Source organism: Gavialis gangeticus, unplaced genomic scaffold (assembly GCF_001723915.1).
Source record: "Gavialis gangeticus isolate Ggan-Ray unplaced genomic scaffold, GavGan_comp1, whole genome shotgun sequence".
NCBI lineage: Eukaryota > Metazoa > Chordata > Crocodylia > Gavialidae > Gavialis > Gavialis gangeticus.
The window spans coordinates 70,569,156-70,585,088 of record NW_017728994.1 but is presented as its reverse complement, the minus strand read 5'-3'; the positions used below and the strand labels follow the sequence as shown (position 1 = coordinate 70,585,088).

At 40.0% G+C, this 15,933-nt stretch overlaps 1 protein-coding gene across 2 annotated transcripts in view; it reads right to left on the bottom strand.

Annotated features, from left to right (window-relative positions):
* The window catches only part of DOCK1 (dedicator of cytokinesis 1), a 599,368-nt gene that overhangs the window by 314,655 nt on the left and 268,780 nt on the right, over positions 1 to 15,933 (bottom strand). The gene's annotated exons all lie outside the window — the stretch shown is intronic.

Here is a 15,933-nt window from a genome sequence, read left to right as displayed (position 1 = left end):
TCCTGACACCAGAAAATGGCAGATAAATTTAACTCCTTTTCACAAAACTTTTAAATTACAAATAAATATCCAACGTTATCTGTCTAGAGGTATCTTTTAATATGATCCTCTACTTGTAAAGTGTTCTCACAGGGCAGAAAAAGGAAAAAAAGAAAAAGAAGAAAGGCTAAACACCTTTGAACATCTCATAGTCAAATTAAAAATACCACTGAACCAGCCTGGTTTCCATAATCAAACAAAAATATTAATGTGATCAAATGCACTTATTCTGCTTGTGTTCTATGAAACAATAATTCCCTAAAAGGGAAATCTATTATAAGTCTTTGAAAGGTTGAGTATCAAAGGCCAAGAGCTTTCAAGTAAGGTAAAAACTTACGGTGACTGTAGACGTGCGGGGACGCTGCCTTCACATGCTGTAATTACAGCGTGTCAGAGCAGACTTAATTAATTAAGTCTGCTGGAGTGCAGTAATCAGTGCACTCCAGCAGCCTATGCATCGGGGGACACTTTAGCTAAAGCACAGCAAATGAGCTTTAGCTAAAGCACCCCACTGCCATTATGAAGTGCAGGACACTAAATACATGTGATGCTGCAGGCGCTTTAATTAGAGCACCTTTTGGAGCCGCTCTACTTTAAGCAACCCCCCCCACCAAGCACGTTAAACATGACCGCAGATATGACTCTTAACATGGTTATTAATAAATAAAACTTATAACATCCATTTCAAACAGCACAAATAAAATGTCTACATGCAATATATAGTAATTTTCTCGTAGCACAAATATCTAGAACTATGTGTAGCTAGAGACCGATATGCAAAAGGCAAGAATTCTTGTGGGTGATACCTTTTATTGGACCAACTGCAACCCTAAGGAAGGGTACTGTGATTCCCAAAAGCTTCCCTATGTCCATGCATCTGATCCAATAAAAGGCACCACCCACAAGAACTCCTGCCTCTGACATTCTTGCCTTCCTGGATCATCACAGCAACTGTACCACCTCAGCACTAGTAAACAGATAAGCACTTGCAATGCATTAAAGAACAATTATACAGATTTATGAACGAGTCAGAAGAAAGAAAACCTTTCTAAGAGCAATTCAACGTAACGCTATATAAGCCAACAGCAACACTGAATCTCCACCTCTGCTTTCTTAAGTACAGCAAAAGCCCTCAGTATGTGCACAGATGCATTTTGGAACCAGAGTTTATACTTGACATAGTGAGTCACATAAAACTTAAAAATAAGGGAAATTTCTGTACTATGAGTAGATCTGAATATAGGTTTTAAGTTCTTTTAAAGGACCCGGCAATTTTTAGTTCAGTACAAATAAAATTGAAATGAAGGGGGCTACTACCATGGCACTAACATTCACATTCTTTGTCAGCATTTCTAAGAGGAGACATGTTGTTATCCCCTGTTAAAAATACAGCAATTTCAGACAAAGGCACAATGGAAAATGCTTCTAAATGCTGTCTGAGGTACCACAGTTATGACTAAGAAGTTGGCATTTGGCCACAATCACCATTCAGAGGTATTTGAGATGTATCAGGTATTTACTATGCTACATATTGCAAAAAAACTGTGTTTGGCTTTGTTGCAGCTATTAGGAAATGCTGCATCTAATGACAACATCTGTATTCATCTCCCAGCTTCACTTGACTCAGAGTATGTGCAGAAATCCCAGAGGATTCTAAACAAAAAGGCTCCAAGTGATATAGCCAATACACTCTGAATTCTCAACAGATCCAATTCTTCCTCCCAGTATGCAACAGCATCTATGCCTCTTACCACAAGCTCCCAGGTTTACAGTATTTGCCGAGGTCCACTCTACTTCTGTAACCACATGACCTTTATTCTCCATACAGTTCACTGACAGAAATTAATGTCAGGTATCAAGCTTCTCAACCATGTTGATTAAAGCCTCTTTGATTCAAGCTTTCACTAATTATGCAACTCAACTGAAGAATCTACTGATGGTTAATATTTAAAATCCTGAAACGTTACCTGTTTAAATATTTAAAGAAATCAAGTATGATACAATTTTTTACACTGGAGATAATTTCTAACAAGACAGAGACACTTCTGCATTTCCTATATTTTAAACCATAAAGAGGCCAAGAATTAATAATGGTTTCACTTGGGAGTCTACTGTCATTCACTACGTCTCTGTATCATTATTACACTTCCTTCATTCATTGTGAGCCTCTTACTCTGTGCAACCCAGATCATTTCAATATGGTGTTCTCTACAATTACCCACCAGATTTGTGATATAATAAAATACATGGATTCTTTTTCTATTTGAGAGATGACATGCAATCGTATGAAGTTTAATACACAGCAATGGTAGACAGAGTAACATCTTTGTATTAACCTGTAGATTTGGCATGTTCTGATTTGCAAATACTTAACCTTGTGTGTGGGTGAGGTTTGTTTTTTTTAGTCACATTTTATAGCTACATAGAGATTTTTTTCTTCTCTTTCTTTACCCTTACAGATCCAAACATTCAGCTAAGGCACCAACTATCTAAAGCTTACCCCTTTATTTTCTTGCCCAAAAGCCTGATGTTGTCAATAATGATCATAGTGGTAAAATTTTGTGCAGCAAATATTATTTTTTAATTTTTATAAGACAACATGCTGAAAGACAGGCGCTATGTTAACAATGAAAGGTTCCAAATAATTGATAAAAATTAAGCTGTTTACAGACGTAACCCTCCACGCCGAAAAAAAACAAAACAGTGTTTTACTTTAAACTCCATGTGCCCCTGCACCAAGCCCAGTGCATGCCCAGAAAAGGTATCGTGTTAGTTGGACCTGGTTTGCCCAAAGGCTGTGTAAATCAGGCTTTTCAGTGGGACTTTTATCTAATAACGGATTGAACCTGCATGAAGAGAGGGAAACCTATATACAACACGTTATATGATGTATATAACATCACTTTTTCATTATATGGCTATTTTCATAAACTGTAACTACAAATACACATATACACACACATACATACACATATATACATCCACACATATGTATATATACATATATAATAAAAAAGTGATGTTATATACATTCTGTACATTTCAAAAATAATTAAGTCCAAAAATGAATGCAAGTTAGGCAGCTGCTTTACGTTCTTGGTGGGCATATGTATGTAACATAAGAGACTATGTGAGTCAAAAATCTGATACAGTAGAAAATCTCTACCCACAGAGATTCAGAATTTTAATGAGTATGACATGCGTATATGTTACAGTAGTGTGACTTAGTTATGTATATTCATTCTGTTCAGCTAAGTTCTCATTGATATGGTCAGCTTTCACTCCCAAAAGAGCTTACATTTATTTTAATATTTTATTCTGTTTCTGTAACTTTTTTTAGCTTTTATTGTAAGCTGTCCTGAGCCTTTCTGGGAAGGGAAATACATAAATCTAATAATTAAATATATATTTAGTTGTCTCTATGTTTTTTCTTAGAACTTTGACTTGACCAGCCTCACCTCTCAAATACATGACTGCTGTTAATATCTGGAATTTGATAAGCACAACTTCTTTTCCACCATTTGTATTATTTATATTTAGTATTTTATTCATCTTACACAATTAAATAGCACACTCAACTGGTCTCATGCTTTTACTTTTGGCTTGTTTTTACATTTGCAATCTTATGCATTAATACTGGGCTTCTGTATGGGTTTCCAGCTCACATGGGGATATGTACAAATATGAAAACCCATTTTTCTCTTATAATGTTCGGAAATAATTTAAGCCATCTATATTTATAATTACAATTTGAAATAATCCAAGTAGTCTCTTCAATATACCTTAAACTGGGGCTGGGAAAGGATTTTAAACTGCTTTAAACTGTTCAATAGTTCCCAGCTTAAACAGAAGTCATATTGGCTCCTCATTCAATGAAATCAGTTTAGAAGTGTACATTGTCCTGTCAAGGGAGCAAACGTCAAGTAGGTGAACATGTTCACATTTCTAATAAGAAAAAATTACAAATAACTTAAAACTTTAAGATGGAAAGGAGAGCGTGGTCCAAATTTCATACCATGTAAGAATTGCAAACCATGTTTGAATACAATCAAAACTATACTCAGATACTTTCTTACAGAATAATATTTCTTCCTTTATGATTAAACATAGCTTGTGATATATTTCTATGATTCTAGAAGATGAAGAAACAAACATGGACAACCAAAATATTAAGAAAGTGTATATACTACCTCGTTAAAAGAATAAGTTTCATTATATCTCCTGCTTTGCAAGATATCTTAATAAAAATATAATTGTACATTTGCTGTTACTGAACAAATTGAACAAGGTGATTTATTATTTGGATAGGCACAAAAGATTTCTGAAATGCAAAGAGAAGGCCTATAAAGGCACAAATCATCAGTAATGACGACAAGCGAAACTGCCTTTCAAATATGAACAAAATGCAGCCATTTAGAGTATCATACATCATGGTCTCCCAGACCCTCATTCATTTCCAAACTGTACAGACAGCATGATAATTTAACCAGTGCTGTATTTCATATTTGTTGAGAGTGCCTTTATTAGGTAAGTATTTTCTTTACCTTGTTTACAGAATACAAGTTCTTTTCAGGATCTCAACTACTTGAAATCTGGTACATAAAACTTTTCAGTTAAGCAAGATTGTTTCCTTCACAACTGTACTTGTACTTTTAACATTAATTTTGGCAACACTGATGTTAGCACAGAACTAGTAATAACATGAAAAGCTCGCCCCAGACCCACCACATCAGGACTGCCCAATCTTTATAAATAAATAAGACTAGGTACAGTGTTGCACTTAATGTGCTTTAAGCGCACAGAAAGCGCTTTACAGCTGTAACAGAACAGATGTTTATGGCACATAAAGCACTTTAAAAATGGCAGATCCCACTTTAAGTTAACCCTGGGTGGATGTGTACTAATCTAAAATGCTTTCTGTTAGAGCACTTTATCAAATGTCTGTGCCAGGATCCCATCGAGGGTTAACTTAGAGCATGACTGACACCCTCCCAGAGCTGCTGAAGCCCTGAAGACCCTTCCCCTCCAGCCAAGCCACACTGAAGAACTGCCCAGCTGCAGCTGCTTCAGGGACACAGACTCCAGGAGTTCTTCCCCTGCAGCAGCCACAGCAGAGCTGGGCTGCATGCAATGCAGCTGCTGGCCGCAGCTGTCAAGAGGCTTGAGGGTTGGGTGGAGAAGGTAGCTCTTACCATCCATGGGCAGACCAGGCCTGCCACCCCAGCCCCATGGAATTGGGCCTCCATTTTCCCCCTTCCCCCTCCACCCCCTGGTGACAGTCACAGGCTGGTGGAGGGTGGAGGGCTTGGCTGGGGAGAGGTTTCACTCTGGCAGCCTCCTGGGAGGCATGTGGGAGTCCCCCAGCAGCCAGTGAGGCCGTGCTGTGAGCCCTCTGCCCCCCTACCAAACAGCACGTCCGTTTGGTTGGTTCCTACTCTAAATTATACTGCTTTGAATAAAGTGTGATAAATTAGAGCGCTTCAACCAGGGGCTTTTTGAATGTCTGTACTTAGCATAAAGCATTAACATTTACAGTGTTAATGGGATAGTATTCAACTAGAACTCACTTGGGAATTTTAGCTCGTGAAATTTGTTGTTTTATTGTTCTTTCAATGATCTGTGCAAAGTAAAATTAACATTAAGGATTAAATTCTAGCAATGCAAGTACAGAGGAACTATTAAAGTTAATGTGATTAATCTATATTTTTAATATTAGAAAAGAGCAGAATTTCATCCTAATAAACAGTCACAGCTATTTAATTTAGACTAATTTCGACTTAGATTCAATAACTTTAGTTATTATAGTCCATTCATTTACATGGTTTGATTTTATGAATGTTAACAAGGTTCTTTGTCTGCCTATGTCCTTAGACCAACATGGCTACAACCTGTAACCCTGAAACAATACTACAAGGAAGACATCAAATTAATTTTAAGCTCTAATCCTGCAAATAAGAGGTATAACTTAACTCAGTTGTTAAGATTTACACTAAGAAATCTCCTTCAGAAGTCAAACCATAATAACTGATGGCTTCTATTCAATATATTACTAAAGCAGATATGCTTACACACTACTTCATACTATAATATCCAAGCATATCACCGTCTTTAATGAACCTATCTTCACAATATTCCTATATGGTACATCAGTCATATTATGCCCATTTAACAAGTAGGGAACATGGAAAAACTAAGGACCAGAATCAAAGGAGGAATAAGTTGCTTTAAAAAGGTCTTAAGAGAACACTTTAGGAGTGCCTGTAGACATGCCAGAACACTGCTCTGGAACACCCCCGGAACATGTGTAAAAACGCCCAAGGTGCCTAAAACTTCCTGCTCAAGAGCTGCCTAACCCTAAAGATGCCAACACTTAAATAGATAACTCCCTTTTTTGACCTGCATATCCCTTAGACACCTGCAATACTGCCTTACGGGCATATGCCTTATATGTATAGCAGCACTGCTGATGCCTATGGCAGAACTGTTCCAGTCTGAGCAACTAAATGCACAGCTCCTACTACAACTCCATGAAGGTCTTGAAACTGAGCAAAAAGGGACCTAAGTTCTCTAACAGGTCAACAACATTTAGTTCAGCAGAGTAAATAGCTGGAGGAGATGGTGCCCACCCACCTTGTATGTGATAGCCTACTGATTATAGCATTCTCCCAGAAAATGGAAGATCTGGGTTCCAGATTCTTCTTGGCCTGAGGGGATTCAAACCCAAATATCCCATCTCCCACATGTGATTCCCAAATGACCATGTTTTAGGTCTGGCTAGGTGGAGACCTTGGCTTCAAGTCCCTACAATCAGGACTGATTCTGTTTTATTTTTAAGTGAAGACTGCTCAGGCTAAGTACAGGCATTCAAAAAGCCCAAGGCAGAATCGATCCAAGTTACATGGTTTTCTGGAAGCAGCGTAGTTAAAATCAGTACTGAATAAAACATACATTCGCCCAGGGAGGGGGGAGAGCAGGAGGGAAGCAAATCTTATACCAGGTTCTTCCATTTTTAAACCAGTCTATGTGCGCCAAACTTCTGTTCCATTATAGGTATAGACCGGTTTCAGATCACTCATACCGGTAAAAGTGTAATGTCTGTACCTGGCCTCAACGTGAAATGTATAAGCAGTACAGGAATCTCTTGGTGAGTCTCTTAACTACATAGAATCAGGCTCCTTCTTGCCCCATAACTCTTATTTTCCTATCTGCACAATGGCTTCAACAGTGAAATAAAATACCTCCCAGCCTCAGTCTACCTATTTGCATGGTTGTTCAGACACTCTCCTGTGAAGTGGGAAATACAGATTGAATCCTTTAGGCTAGGGAAGAAGAATGTGCTCGTCTTGTAGACACAGTCATCTCACTCAATGGTACACCCAACGTTACACGTGACAGAAAACCAGTCTAAACCCAAGTCTCCCAAATCCAGCCTAGCATCCCAACCACTGAACCCTCGCTTCTTGTCTAAGTCAACTGCACACTTTCTTACAGCAAGGACCGTTTTTTAATACTCACTGCTTCAGGACTTAGGTGAGGCAAGCATTATTTTTATTTATCTTAGCAGAGAAAAATTCATAGTAACAAAGTACAAGAACCACAGGCAAAAGTTTTGCCTTCCCCATTTCAGTGACAGGTAAATTAAACAGATTTAGAATGGAAATCTATGCAAGTATCACAGTGCAGGAACAAAGTAATGACCTAATTAATGTCAGGAAGACTCAGTAATATGAAAATAATTCCTTTCAGCAGACGATCTAATGACAGTATTGGTCCCAAATGCTTATGATAGGAACAGCCCAAAAATACAGTTCATGCTTGCATGTTTCAAATGAAAAATAGCTCTCTATTTTAATGTGAAAAAAGGACTGGACAAGATCCTGATATCAAATCAGAATTGTCCTAAATTATGTAGTCACAAGGATTTAATCATGTATTTAAAGTTAATAATTAACCTAATAAAAATACTTAAATTATAACAAATGGCAAGCATAACATTTCCAAAATGAGGAAAAGCACTAAGTGTTAATAATCTTGTTAAAAATGAAAGATAAATCCTCTGCACAGTTTTGCCACTTGATATGTTCCAAATTACTTGAGATAGAAAAGGGAATATGAGAATCAACTGCAACCATAAAACACAAAGCAAATATGACAAATGTCTAAAACATAATGCATGACAATAGTTGAGAACTGAACAAATACTGACATGCAATTACTCTGTGACATCCCCACAGCTTGAGTTACCTGGAGAGCTTGACTGCACTTCATAGAAAATTTTGACAAAATTAATTCCCTCTCTCCCAGTTAATAAAGAGCTTTGGAAAGCAAGAACCTTTTTTCCTTTGAATGTGAGATTTGGTTTCAACTGTAATTTTGAACAGACCCCAAATTATGTACAAACTCTGTTAACCACACACACACACACCATTCCTTGGGCTTACTCAGAGTGATCACTTTAGTCGCATGGAATGTTTTGTTTCCATGTCATACATTTTGAATAAGAAGGTAACGCCATGTGGATGCAATACAGCTATAACCATAGCATTCCCATTTTTCTGTACCTCACCTTAACTCTTTGCTGAAACACAGGCCTGAGTACTTCCAAAAATTACATCTAGAGGTAATGAATGAAAAACATTGAAAAGCAAGTGTTAATATTCTCTCAGTAAATTTTCAAAAAGAGACTACTGGACTCTCAGTTATTTGAGTATTATAACCACAAATTAGTTATACTTATAATACAAATTAGGAACTTGATGATTCATCTCAAATCTTTTTATGCTCTTATCATCATCATCATTCGTCATTTCACTAGATGTCCATGCACTTAACATTCTTCAAGTACCTTTCATTTAATTTTACAGAACTGTTTGTGACATCAGGTTGATAAGTGTTGTCAGCAAGTAGATTACTATAATTTTTTTGTTATAATAAATGTAGCACATTTTTTGCAATGTTAACTACATAAATTATTATAACTCTTCTATTTAAAGGCATAACTGTGTCACTAGTGACAACCACCAATTTAGCTATGAATCCAGTATGGCTAAAGAAAGTGACAAACTTCAAAAGAAACAATAGCAAGTTTAAGATACCACCATGCTATGACAGCATTGTTCTTTCTTAAAACATAGGGGAGGAAAAAACCTACACTGATGAGTTTAGTACAGACCTTAAACAAGTGTTTTTTATAACAGTGCCAAGGCTGCACCTCAACCAGTGAATATATGGGTAATATAGAAACTAGGTTTTTTCTACACCAGAATTTCTGAACATTACTTAGCATGCTTTAAATAACGCGGAATAAAAATCCCACATTTCAATCTTAGTCATGGTAAACTCATAAAGTAGCATCAACTGCTTTTTGACATTATCTGAGAAAATTAAAATAAACGGCATATTAACAGGTATGTGAGTATGTTTATTACCACGTTGCATACCTCTTAGCACCTAGTCCAGGCAAAATAGTGGCATTTAAAAATGTATTAGCTGATGATAATCAACCAACCCTTAGGTTTGACAGAAATTGATCACACATTTTCAAGGAGTTAAATCTTGATTTTCCTAGGTAAGTATTAACTTGTTTTTAAACAGATTATAAAAAGTGCTGATATAGGAAATAATTTTCACATAAAGAAGTCAGAGTGTGCAAAAGATGCAAAGATATTTTAAGATGACCATAACAGAAAATTAGGTACAGTTCTGCAGTGACCACATGTCACTACATGACCACAAGTTGGACGTCTACTAGCTCACTGCCAGCCCTTGAAAAGCAGAGATATAATGTGGTCACTCCATATTGATAAACTGGCCAAGAACTCAATGGTGGCTTGAAAAAGAAGGGATGACTGAGCACTACATTTTTGGTTTATATAAAGCATCACAAATGCATTGTTTGTCAAGAGCGAAACACTGAGTTTCAGAAAACAGAGAGGTAGGCTAGAGACCAATTTGAGGCTTTTCCATTTCATGGAACCCCTCCTGGTCTGGCCACTGAGTGTAGCCCCCAAAACCAGCTCTCTGCTTTTCCTTATTTGACATTTGGAGGGAAGAGCATACATATCTGTATCACAAGTGCAAGCACCATAGATTAAGTCTGGCAAACTGTCACATAGTTAGGCAGCAAGCTGTTGTACATGCAGCTCAGGCGCATGCAATCTGCAATTAGTAGAATCAGCTATAGTTGGTGTGGTGCATTTTGGGTTGTCTGTTTTTTCAAACAGAGTATAAGAAATGCTGATAAAGTAAATAATTTTCAGTCACATTTTTAGTGACTGGAGAGATCAGAATCTGTCCTCTAGAATGAGCTTGTCAAACAAGGTTTAGTTAAAGTGCCCCATGCCGCCATTTTAAAGTGCGCTTGATACACGACGTACGCTCCAGCAGACTCTATTGAGTCCGCTCCGAAGCGCTGTAATTACAGCGCATCAGAGCACCTTCCCAGCTATAGGGCTCTGACATACTGACCTAATCAAACAGTAACAGTTAGGATGGTCCTAGTCAGACCACCGTGGACAGAATGCCAAACAGCTTGCGAGATTTCCCAGATGTGCCTGATGTTAGGACCCAGATTCTCAATGGTCCACTTGGAAAGCCTTGTCATTTAGTGGTAGCACAGATGCTGACACTTTGGCCTCATCTGGGATCAGACAAGAAAGACACTTCAGTTGCAAGATGAGCCATTGATTGTGACATAACATTTATTTTAAAAAGCATGGTCTAGCTAGGGAAAGCAATGGGAAGAAAGACCTCTTCTTTTTCCTCAATGATAGAAACCAACTCCTCAGTTCCTGTAATGGTGGACTCTACTATCTTCAATAGTACCATGGCAACATACTGTAGAGTGCAGGAGCATACTTCATTAAGTGGGTTAGACTAGGTTTTTAGAAGCCTAGGCTTCTAAAAACCGGTACTTAGAACCTGGTTTTATGTGCCAAGTCAAAGGTAGGCAACGTTTTTGGCCAGAGTGCCGAAAAAACTGCAGTGTCAACCTTGTAAAGTACCAGAATACCAGCATGCCAGAAAAACAAAACCAAGGGCAGGGGGTACATGGCAGGATGCACTGCATATTAATATAATTAATCATCACATACTACTTTTTTTTTTTTTAATAGTAAATATCAAGTTTTCTAAAAATTCTAAACCTGGTTGACAATAAATAAAACTTCATATACTACCTTTGTTTTTGTGTATTCTTTTTTTGTTAAGCATGTTGTGATGAGAGAGAGAAGAGAGAGAGAGAGAGAGGGAAACAGAAAGGAAAAAGGAAGAGAGAGAAAAAAGGAGAGAAAAGAGAAAAAGAGAAAAAGAAGAGGGGAGAAAGAAAAAGAAACAAGAGGAGAGAGAAAAATGGGAGAAAAAAGGAGAAAGAAAAAGGAGAGAAGAAAGAAGAAATAGAAAAAAGGAAAGAGAAAAAGAGGAGGGAAGAGAAAGAAACGAGAAAGAAGAGAAAAAGAATAAAGGAGAGAGAAAAGGGAGACAAGAAAAAGAGGGAAAGAAAGAAAAGAGAAAAAAGAAAGAGAAGGAGAGAAGAAAGAAGCAGAGGAGAAAAAAGAAAAAGAGGGAAAGAAAAAAGAGAAGAGAAAGAAGAGAAAGGAAAGGAGAGAAAAAAGGAGAGGAAAAAAAGAAAAGAAGAGAGAACAGGAAAAAAGAAGAAATGAAAAAAAAGAGAAAAAGAGAGAGAGAGAGAGAAAGTGAGAGAAGAGAGAAAAAAAGGAAAAAGAGAAAGAGAGGGTGTCCCTCACCACCCACCTCTCCCACCGCTACCGGCTGCAGCTCAGGCCCACTGGTCCACGGCAGCGTCCGACAAAGGGAAGCAGTGACCCCCCAGCTGCAGCGCCTGCCCGGACCCCAGCCTCACCCACTCCAGGGGCCTGGCCAGGCTGGAGGCCGCAGCCTGGGGATAGGGAGCAGGATCAGCAGAACGAAGACAATGCCGTCCTTGCCTGCATTCTTCTGACTCACCCCCCGGTTCCTGCCATCATGCTGGGACCCCTCTGGCTGCTCTGCCGGAGAACCGAGAGCAGCAACTTAAAAAATGTATCATTGTTTTGAAGCAATTTCCTGGCACACCTCCTGGAATGCCAAGGAAAATGTCTCCACATGCCACTACTTGGCACGCGTGTCAAGGATTGCCTATCCCTGTGCTAGGTCATTCCTCAATAGTCTTTGCCAGTGTATCACCTGTGTGCTCACCGGGCTACAATATGATGCTTGACTCGCTAGTAGCAGGATTTTGGAGCTTGTTCCTTTGGGGTGAGATTGCCCAATGACCAAGTTTTTGGTTTGGCTAGGTGGGGACACTGGGTTCAGGTCTCTATAATCAGGATTGATTCTTTTGTTTTTAATCAAAGACTGCTCGATTTGAAGTGTATAAGCAGTCCAGGAATCTCTTGGTGAGTCTCCTAACTACATGGCTACAGAATCAGGCTCCTTCCTCCATAACTCTCTATTTCCTATCTGCACAGTGGCTCAGCTTCAACAGCAAAGTACAATGGCCCCCTTGCCCCACCTCGGTCTATCCATTTGCATGGTTGTTCAGACACTCCGCCATGAAGTTGGAAATACAGATTACATCCTTTAGACTGGGGAAGAAAGGTGTGCTGGTCTTCTAGACACAGCCCTCAGTGTGAACCGAGGGTTCAACATGTGGCACAAAAACCACTTTAAATGCAAGCCTCTTAAATCCAGCCTGGCAGCCAAACCACTGAGCTCTCATCCCTTTGGGGCCTCAAGTCCTTCACACTTCTCCAGAAGATGAAAGTTTCACATTGCTCCACTTCCACATTCTCAGCAGAGTAGGACAAGCATACAAATCATCTGCTCGTATGATACATTCCCCTCCCTCCACTATTCCTCCCCTCCTATGGAAAAGACACTTACTATGGCTATTTTACAGGAGTCGGTCAACCACTGGAAAGACAGGGCTCAAAATGCATGGGTTTGCGAGTAGGGCCCTGGTAGGGAAAAGAGAGGTGTGCAGGGAGATCTGACCAGCAAAACTCATTCCAGGTCACAATGGGCAAACAGAACAGTTCAGAAGCTGTTCTGAAGACTGGGCAGATATTGAAGAATTTCACCCTGAGCATCCAGTGACAGCGTGCACATATGACCCCAACACACATGCAAATTCAAAAAACTCTAGTCTTATAAGCACCAGGCACATGCACATTTTCAGTGAAAACCACACACCAGAGCAAGAGAAGCCTTTAAAAAAAAATATTACCATAAAGGAGTTAAAGTTGCAGAAATCCTTGTTCCTCATGCCTTCATACGCAGACTAAGAGTTTTATTTCCAGAAACACTTAAATATTGGAAACCCAGCAAATGAACATGGAAGATCTTCTCACAAGAACTCAGCCTTACATATAAAGCAAATGTCAGAAAAACCAGGACACCGTGAAGCCAAGATGACTATTTCTTCATAACACGACCTCTCTGTCCCTGGAAGTAGCTTACTAAAAAAAACCTGTCATTTTGAAGCCGTACACAAGTCTCAATCAGGACCTCGAACCAAATGCCCATGTGAACCTTCGACATGCTCTGTGCCTCATCAGTACTCTGGGAAACACTTCCTCCTGCCTGCCAAATATTTGAAGAAAAAGACTGAGGGGCAGGTAAGGGACTATGATCTTCCTGAGACTCCTCAAGAAACAGTCAAGGTAGTGAGATCATTTCACGGATCGTTTCACTTTTATTGTCTCTTAACTGCATCCCCAGTTTAAGTCAGAACTGTTTGTATTTCTCTTTGCCATATATCCTGTTGATTTTTGTAGAACAGTAGTTCTACTCATCAGCGTCTTTGCAGGAACAAAGGATCCATCCGTAGGGTGATGCGTTTGGGAACTTTTTCCAGTTTGTTTATTTTTGCATAAGTTTTAGAGTAACTTGGGGACTAACAGTCTGTTGCCATATATCTTATTTGTGCAAAGTGAGGTCAGCTCACTTCTATTGTGATTTAATTCATTTTATACCACTAGGACACTAGAGAATGTGGTTTACAGTTTGTGCTGGTTCTCTTCTTTTTCCATGAACGTTCCCAGAAAATAACACCATTACACATGTGTGCCACGCTGCCTCGACTGCCGCTTCCGTCAAAAGGGTTTTTTAATTCAACGTATGGGTTTTAACTTATATGGCATTACAAGCTTCTTCTGCAACGTTCTGTGATAGTATTTGTATAACTCACATGTTCTAGGTTTGAAGAGGGAATTGCTTCCACAATTGTTGGTACAGCTGCTGCTGTCAAAACCTTTTATAACTTAATTAATGAGCTTTATATATAGAAGCTATATATATAAAGCTAAGTCATCCCATCATGCAGTTTTGCCAGTGCCTACGTGTATGGTGCAGATGAGCACAACTTTTGCTTTGATATACAGAGGAATATGATGGGAAGAGGTCCCAGTGGATACACAGGTTGTCATCCCCAGAGGTGTAACAATATGCCTGGGTACCTAGGGCATACTGCCACACATGGGCAACAGCAACTTTTGGTTACCATCATGCCACGGGCAAGATCTCACAGCTGCAGCAGCATCCATTTTTTTCCACTCTCATGCCCCCAGGTCAGTGTCTGGGGCAGCTGCCAGTTACTCTGCCCTAGTTATGCCATTGGTCATCCCCTAAAAAGGGAAAAAATATGAAAACCCTATGGACAGCGGAAATTCCTCCCACCCTCCTCTCTGCAAGCTGTTTGTGAACTCCTGAGAGATCACAAACTCTCTTAGCAACAGTGCCTTTCAGTCCCCAAATATACTGGAGTTCAACAGCAGCGGAGAAAAAGCAGCAGCAGTTCTAGCCCCTATCCCAGAATACTAAAGGTCCACGTATTTAATAACACTGTAACAAAGGAAACAAGCAGCAGGTCCTTTCTCTTCCTTTTTAAGGCCTGGAGCATACCTGCCATAAAGCAAGTAGATGGGAAGGGCAAATAAAGTGGCTGCCCTCTAAGGACAGCCTAATTTTTCTCGGGGCTCACCTAGCCACTGAACTTTGATCACAGCCCACTGTTGATGGAAAAACTGAGAGAAGCGCATGGATTAAGATAAGGAGGAAGACTTTGTAGGATCCCTAAAGATTACTTCAACCATCTGTTGGTGTCAGCAGGAATTTTTCTGCTAGGACTTTTTCAAGAAAATTCAGCGTGTCAGGTTGGTTGTCTGTTTGCACCAGAGGGCCAATTAGGAATCAATAGTTTGAGGGTGCTTACTTAATTATTTTCTGTTACAGCGAATGGCAATGAAGGAAGGTGAAGATAGGAGCTGGCAGTCGGGAGAAATTTTTCTCCGCGTTTTCTCACCAATTTAAGGCATCAAACAAAATATCTAAAACACCGGTTGTTTTTCATTCCATCATTTATCCGTTCACGTCCTCTGTCCTCTGAGCAGGCCGTGCTTGTGTGTGCTCAGGCCGTGTCTCCTTTGTACCCCTTGCTGCTTTCCTGGCCCCCGCACCTTGCCTGTCCGCGCAGCCCCAAAAGTGAACCCGAGCTCTGTGCTGTCCTCGCGCACAGCTCCTCAGCTCTCCTGCCCTTCTGAGCTTAGGTCTGCAGTTACAATAATCATCACAACTAAACGAAACCCTAACTTCCTGTGATTCTAAGGAGACAAATGGTCGGGCAACCCCAAAGCAGAGGCATGGGGTGTCAGGCCATTCCTGCGTGCCGATCCCCAGGGCTCCTCCCCTTCTCCTCTGTCACTGGGCACAAAATGTCACGAAACCGTTATTTTGCAGCCCCGCGTGTTCAACTCAACAAGTTCCTGCCGCCGCCGCCGCCGCCGCCGCCGCCGCCGCAGCGCGCGCACGAGGACTCTCCCTAGCGGAGAGGCGCTGCCAGGCGCTGCCTCCTTCCAGCAGCGCCGCCCGCCCGCCCGCCGCCCGCGCCTTCCCAAA